Below are 7454 nucleotides of genomic sequence, written 5' to 3' on the forward strand. Positions count from 1 at the left end.
TCTATATGGTAGGGATGCTGAGTCCATTAACCACTTATTCATTAGCTGTTCTTTTGCAGATTCTCTTTAGAGGGTCCTTGAGATTCATTTTGACTGTTCTTTGCCTTGTCATTCCCAATTCATCCACTTCTTCAGCACTCTTCGTAGCCTTCATTTTAGCTCACAAGTGTCGATGATCTGACGTGTTACCGCTGTCACTTGCATTTGGTTAATCTGGCATTGCAGGAATGAAGCAATCTTTAAGGAAGTTTCTCCTTCTATTCATCACTCGAAGATCACCCTCTTTCGAATGATTCGAGAGTCCTTGACCACTTCTAAAGGTTTTTGCTCTTCTCAGAGAGATGCTGCTTTCTTATCCTGCCTTCTAGCTTCTCCTAGGCCGCCTCCTACTCCCATCTTTATTCCGGTCCATTAGCTTAAACCTCCTCCGGGCTGGGTTAAAGTCAATGTGGACGGCTCTACTTTTGGCACTCCTGGCGAGGCAAGAGCGGGAGGCATTTTTCGCAACTATCGTGGCTTTCCCAAAGGTTGTTTTGCTTTTTCTATCCCTCATTCTTTTGCTTATATGACTAAATTGAGAGCCGCTATTTTCACAATTGAACTTGTTTGGGAGAAAAATTGGCATCAGCTTTAGGTTGAGTCAGACTCAATGTACATAGTTAATCTGCTTAGACACCGCTCCATGGATGTTCCTTGGAGTATTCGATAAGAGTGGTTGCATTGTCTCAGCATTTTCTCTAGAATGAACATTATCTTTTTTCACATCTTTAGGGAAGGAAATAGAGTTGCTGATACATTGGCAAAGTTTAGAGTCACTTCCTCTGTGATCAATTGGTGGCCTTCAGCTCATGCTTTTTGCCACAGGCTTATCAATGATGACATTTGTAGTATTTCACAATTGCGTTTTTCTTGACTTTTCATATCTTTTCTCCTCCACCCTTCTTTTGTTTGTTCTCTTTCCTCTTCTTTTATTCAAACACTTACTTTTTTCTTTTATTTATATATTACGAGTTTGTCAGTTCTTGGGCCAAGGGTGCTTACCCCGCCCAAATTCTGTCTCGTCCCAATTTCTATCCAAAAAAATAGTTAGGAAAGAATTCATCTATCAAGAAGAAAATTAAGATTCCTAATTATCTAATAACTCAATTAGATAAAATCTGAATCCGTATTCCATCCCTAAAAACCTGGTGGATATCGCAACTTTCAACTTTCCTGGCTCACTACTATCTATCCTATAAAAGCCATCTCTCTCTTTCCTCAACTACGTCGAACCCGATCCAAAATGTATAGAAAATGAGTAATATTTTTAAATTGAATTCACAATTAATTTTTTTAATAATCAAGAACCTTAATATACCTAATTATAATTAACTAAAAATTCAATGTGTTAAAAAGTATATAAAATTAAAAGGATTAGTAAATATGATGCTTTCTGCCTATCTAAATCCATACCATGTTTTAAGCATGATTGTATTTTTCTCTTGGTGTAAATAAGCAAGCATGTAGGTCATGTTTGTTTGGGGGAAAATATGCTGCAGGAAAATATTTTCTCAATTTTCCAGTGTTTGTTTGGGCAGGAAAATAAGTTAAAGAAAAATAAGTGGCAAGTCAATGCAAAAGTAAGGAAGAAATAAGGGAAAATGTTTTATCCTTAGGGTAAAACATTTTCCCCAAAATATATGTGTTTAGAGAAAAATGGGGAAAACGTTAAAAAATGTAAAAATACAAAAATTGAAACATAAAAAACATAAATAACATGAAAACGTTACAAACACATGAGAATATGAAAAAAAACCCGCAAAAAACAATAAAAGGTGAACATACGTGAAAAACAAAAAAACGCAAAAAAAAAAAGTAAACACTTGAAAAGGCACAAAACATGAACAACGCGAAAAAGTGAGAAAACGCGAATTATACAAAAACCTGAAAAATACAAAAAACACGAAAACGTGAAGAAATATGAAAAACACGAAAATGCAAAAAATGCTAAAACACAAAAACGTGACAATAAGTGAAAACGCGATAAACATGATGTAAAGTAAATGAGAGAAGAAAACAATGCTCTTTTATTTATTTTTGTGTAACTAATATAGAATGAGGTATGTGTATTTATACTGCTTTGCATACTCAACAGTGTACAAAAGTAATTTGTCCACATCAGCTAATTATAATTCTAACACCCCTCCCTCAAGCTGAAAATGGTATAGTGACTAATTGAAGCTTGTTCAAACTTGGCTGCATCTGATTTACATTCAAAGGCTTTGTAAGCACATCTGCAAGTTGCAATCTTGAAGCAATGTATGGTGTAGTAATAAAACCATTAAGTAAGCATTCTCTTACTATATGACAATCTATATCTATATGCTTAGTCTGCTCATGAAAAACAGGGTTAGAAGCTATATATATTGCAGACTGATTGTCACAGTGCAATGCAATGGGTAAAGATGGTTTTACTTGAAACTCTTTCAACATGATAAACCAACCATTTTAACTCGCATACTATTGTAGCCATAGCCCTATATTCTGCCTCGGCAGAAGACTTGGTTACTGTATTCTGCTTCTTGGATTTCCATGAAATCAAAGATTCTCCAAGCATCACACAATACCCTGTCACAGATTTTCTAGTGACTTTGCATCGTCCCCAGTCTGAATCACAGTAAGCATACAAATTAAGATCATTAGTTGAAGAATAAAACAATCCCATGTCTACTGTTCCCTTCAAATATTGCAGAACATGTAATGCAATCTGCATATGAGCCTGAGAAGGTTCATTTAAATATTGGCTGAGCTGTTGAGTGACATATCCTATATCTGGTCTAGTGAAACCTAAATAAAGTAGCCTCCTAACAATTCTTCTGTATCTGTTAGCATGTTCAAACTTATCAGCAACAGTTTTGAAATCAATCCATGTAGGAAAAGGACTATTAACTGCCTTAGCTTCCTTCATTCCTGAATTTTCAAGAAGATCTCTAATATACTTTTGCTGAGTAAGAAAAATGCCAGCAGATGACCTAGCAAGTTCTATACCCAAAAAATATTTGGCTATACCAAGATCTTTTATAGTAAAAGTTCTATCTAACTCATCTTTGACTGAAGTAATCATAGAGTTAGATGTGCCTGTGATTAACAAATCATCTACATACACAATCAATGCTAGAAAATCAACACCCTTTTGCATTGTGAATAAGCAATAATCATGAATAGACTTCTGAAACCCCATTGACACTAGCTTATTTGTGAATTCAATGTTCCATTGTCTCCCTGCTTGCTTTAAGCCATATAGGGATTTTGACAATTTGCAAACTTCTCTTGGTTTGGCTTTTGCATAACCCTCAAGAGGAACCATATAAATTTCTTCCTCAATATGACCATGCAAGTATGCATTATTAATATCTGCTTGATGAATTGGCCATCCTCTAGCTGCTGCAATAGTAATGAAGAGTCTGACAATGGTCACCTTTGTCACAGGTGAAAAACACTCAGTATAATCAACCCAGTAGGTTTGAGTATATCCTCTGGCAACCAAACAAGCCTTATATCTCTCAATAGTGCCATCAGGTTTATACTTTATGTGAAAAATCCATATGGAAGTGATAGGAATTTTATTAGGAGGTAGAGCAACTAATTTCCAAGTTTCATTCTTCTCCAAAGCTTGAATTTCAAGATTCTTAGCTTGTTGCCAATTGGGGTCATATTGGGCTTCAGTATATGTCTTAGGTTCATGTGTTTGAGCCAAAGTGGTAAGAAAAGCTTTATAAGATGGGGTATAAAGGAAAGGACTGGATGAAGTTGAAACTTGATTCACCACAAAATCATTAAGCCAATTAGGAGGTTTAGACACACGATTTGATTGTCTAAGAGGAGGGATAGGTGTTGTGGGTAAAGACAACGAATCAACTGTTAATTCGGGAATATGAATTTGTGATGAAGCTGAATTATCAACTAGTGGTTCAGTTGGACATGATATGGATGGGGATGAGGTAGAAGAAGGAATAGAAATGTCTGGTAACTGATCTGAATCCACAACAGATGGAAACAATACATCTTTAGATTTAAGAGAAGTAGAAGAAATGATAGGATTTGTGTGTTTGAAAGGAAAATCGTTCTCTTGAAAAATTACATCTCTAGATACAATAATCTTTTTGGTTTCAAGATTATAAACTTTATAACCTTTCTGACCAGAAGATTGACCAAGATAGACACAAGAAAAAGACCTTGCATCAAACTTCCCTTTATGTGGATTTGTGTTTGCAACCTGACAGCCACAGCCAAATACTCTCAACCCGTTATAATCAGGTTGTTTATGATGTAATCTGTAGAAAGGAGTGTCCCAATCTAAGACCTTTGTAGGCATAACATTGATAAGAACGGTGGCATGAAGTAAGGCTTCTCCTCAAAATTTTGTAGTTAAATCTGCTTGAAAAAGCAATGCCCTAACCAGTTCAATTAAATGCCTATGTTTTCTCTCAACAACCCCATTTTGCTGTGGGGTATAGACACAAGTTCGTTGATGTAGGATTCCAAATTTATGAAAAACTTGTTGACAAGAGCTGACAATAAATTCACTGCAGCCTTGACAGTGATAGAAAATTGGTTCTGTATCATGATTATAAAGTCTTCTAACAAAGAAGGGACTTGATCTTTACTTCGAAATAAGATAGTCCATGTGGCTCTAGTAAAATCATCAACTAGAGTTAACATATATTTGCACCCAGTAAGAGAAACATGTTGATAGGGACCCCAACAATCCACATGTAAAAGAGCAAAATTGAAAGTAGTAGAGATACTACTATTTGGAAAAGAAGCCAGGGAAATGACCAAGTTTAGTAGAAGATACATGACCTAAATGTTGATGCCACAACATTGCATTGGTACAGTCATGATTAACTGAAACAGGTACATTATTTGTAACACATGCTATATCACTAGAATGAAAAGAAGACTGTGTGACCTGGTATAAGTTGTGCTGCTTGTAACCCTTAGCTAACACAGAATTAGTTGTTGTGTCCTGCAGTAAACAACACTCATCAGTGAAAAGAAATCGAAGCTTCTTGTTTTGTAGTAGTTGCCCTACTGAGAGGAGATTGTATTGAAAATTTTCTATTAATAAGACTTCCTCAAGTACAACTTCCGGATGAAAAACTACAGTGCCAACTTGCTTGACAACTGCTGTAGAGCCATCAGGGAGATACACCTTCCTTGGCTTGAGTAAATACCTCATTTTGCTGAGGTTATGCACAGAATAAGTCATGTGTGCAGTGGCTCCGAAATCCACCACCCATGGAACATTATTGCAACTACTAACTTGAAAAGCAGAATGAGAAGTACCTAACAATGAGGCAAAAGCAGAAAAATCGCCAGATTTATGAGTTGAACTACTTCTCTTCTTGTCTTTTAAGTACTTCTGAATTTCAGCTTGAACAATCTTCTGCATATCTTGAGTTAATTGAGTTGTAGTTTTAGCATCATCATCGGACTCAGAATTATCAAGTGGTGTATAATGTGTGCCTTGTATCAGTAAAGCCTTGGAGGAAGATCCTGCTCCAGAACCAGCTAAAACACTGCGTTTTGTCCCTTTCCACCACTCAGGATATCCATGAATACGGAAGCAAGTGCTCTTATCATGTCTGTTTGTCTTGCAAATATCACAATAACGAGTTGTACCATCCTTTGTTGCTTTAGAAGTAGTGATGTTCTTGGAAGAGGAACCAGAATGATTTGCTTTCGATCCAGAATTAGAGAAATGTGCAAAATCACTTACTTCTGCTGGTGTGACTTCCTTCTGTTTTTCAATACGAAATAGCATTGAACAAGCCTTGTTTACTGTAGGTAAAGGATCCATAAGTAATATCTGGTTTCTGACATGCTCATAGTCCACATTAAGACCACACAAAAACTGCATCAATTTATCCTCTTCACACAAACTCTGCACAATAAGCCTTGCTTCTCCACAGGTACAATTAGTGACAGGCTTCAACACAGCTATCTCATCCCAGAGTCTTTTCAATTTATTGAAAAATGCTGTAATTGTCATTTGAGCCTGTGAAATAGTATTCAATTCCTTTCTGAGATGAAAGTATAAGTGTCCATCATGTTCACCGTACCTGTGCTCCAATTCTTTCCATAAATCCCTAGCAGTTGGTGCAAAAAGGAAAGTATCTCCTAATTCTTTTGACATGGAATTGATAAGCCAAGAGAAAACTAGGTTATCATTTTGCAGCCAATTTTCATACTCATCAATGTCAGATTCATTTGGAATAGTTTGATCCTTTAACACAAAATTAGTGCGCTTCTTAACATGTAAAGCTATCAACATTGATCTACGCCAGGAGATATAGTTTTTTCCAATTAAAGGATTATTGACTAAAACTGAACCTGGATTATCAGCAGTTCTAATCGATTGAAAATTGCTTCCTCTGTTTCGTATCACATCACTGTTACGATCGCCTCTAAAAATGCTGCTGTGATTTGTATCGCGATTCCGATTTGGAATGCGATTTGCATTCTTATTCCGATCTTGAGAACCGGTGCCGCTATGATTTCCTCTTGATCGATTTGCATCTGGACCTTCATTTAAGCTCTCCAAATGCTGCGATATTTCTTCATCACTTTGAGTATCTGATGAAACTTCTTCTTCAATAATGACTTCATCGTTTTCATCTCGTAGTACATCTGCATACAATTGCGTTTTCTTCTTCTTTGTCATTTTTGGGAGATGGATCTATTTTTGACGCTCTGCTCTGATACCATATAAAGTAAATGAGAGAAGAAAACAATGCTCTTTTATTTATTTTTGTGTAACTAATACAGAATGAGGTATGTGTATTTATACTGCTTTGCATACTCAACAGTGTACAAAAGTAATTTGTCCACATCAGCTAATTATAATTCTAACACATGAAAATGCAAACAAAACACGAAAATGTAAAAAACACAAAAACGTGAAAAATACGAAAAACATGAAAACGTGAATAACACAAAAAAGTAACAAAATGCGAAAAATAAAAAACGCGAAAAAAAACGTGAAAAAGTGAAAACCCAAAAAACTAAACGTGAAAACACAAAAACATGAAGAAGAAATGCAAAAAAAAATATAATAACGTTAATAACACGAGAAAACGTACAAAAAATGCCAAAAATATGAAAAAACGTTTTTCATGTTTTTAACGTTAATTTTTTTTTCACATTTTTCGTGTTTTTTCCACTTTTTCCTATGTTTTTTAATTTTTTTACTTTTCGTGATTTTAGCATTTTTCCACTTTTTGTGTTTTTAACAAATTTTCACGTTTTTTTTTTTGTGTGTTTTTCACGTTTTTAGTGGTTGGAAAATATTTTCCAGTGCTGTAGCCCAACACCGAAAAATATTTTCCAGTGTTGTTGCCAAACACAGAAAAATATTTTATTTTCCTGCACAATATTTTCCCTGCATAAAATTTTACAGAACACAATATTTT

This window comes from Euphorbia lathyris, chromosome 5 (genome assembly GCF_963576675.1).
Source record: "Euphorbia lathyris chromosome 5, ddEupLath1.1, whole genome shotgun sequence".
In the NCBI taxonomy this organism is placed as follows: Eukaryota; Viridiplantae; Streptophyta; class Magnoliopsida; order Malpighiales; family Euphorbiaceae; genus Euphorbia; species Euphorbia lathyris.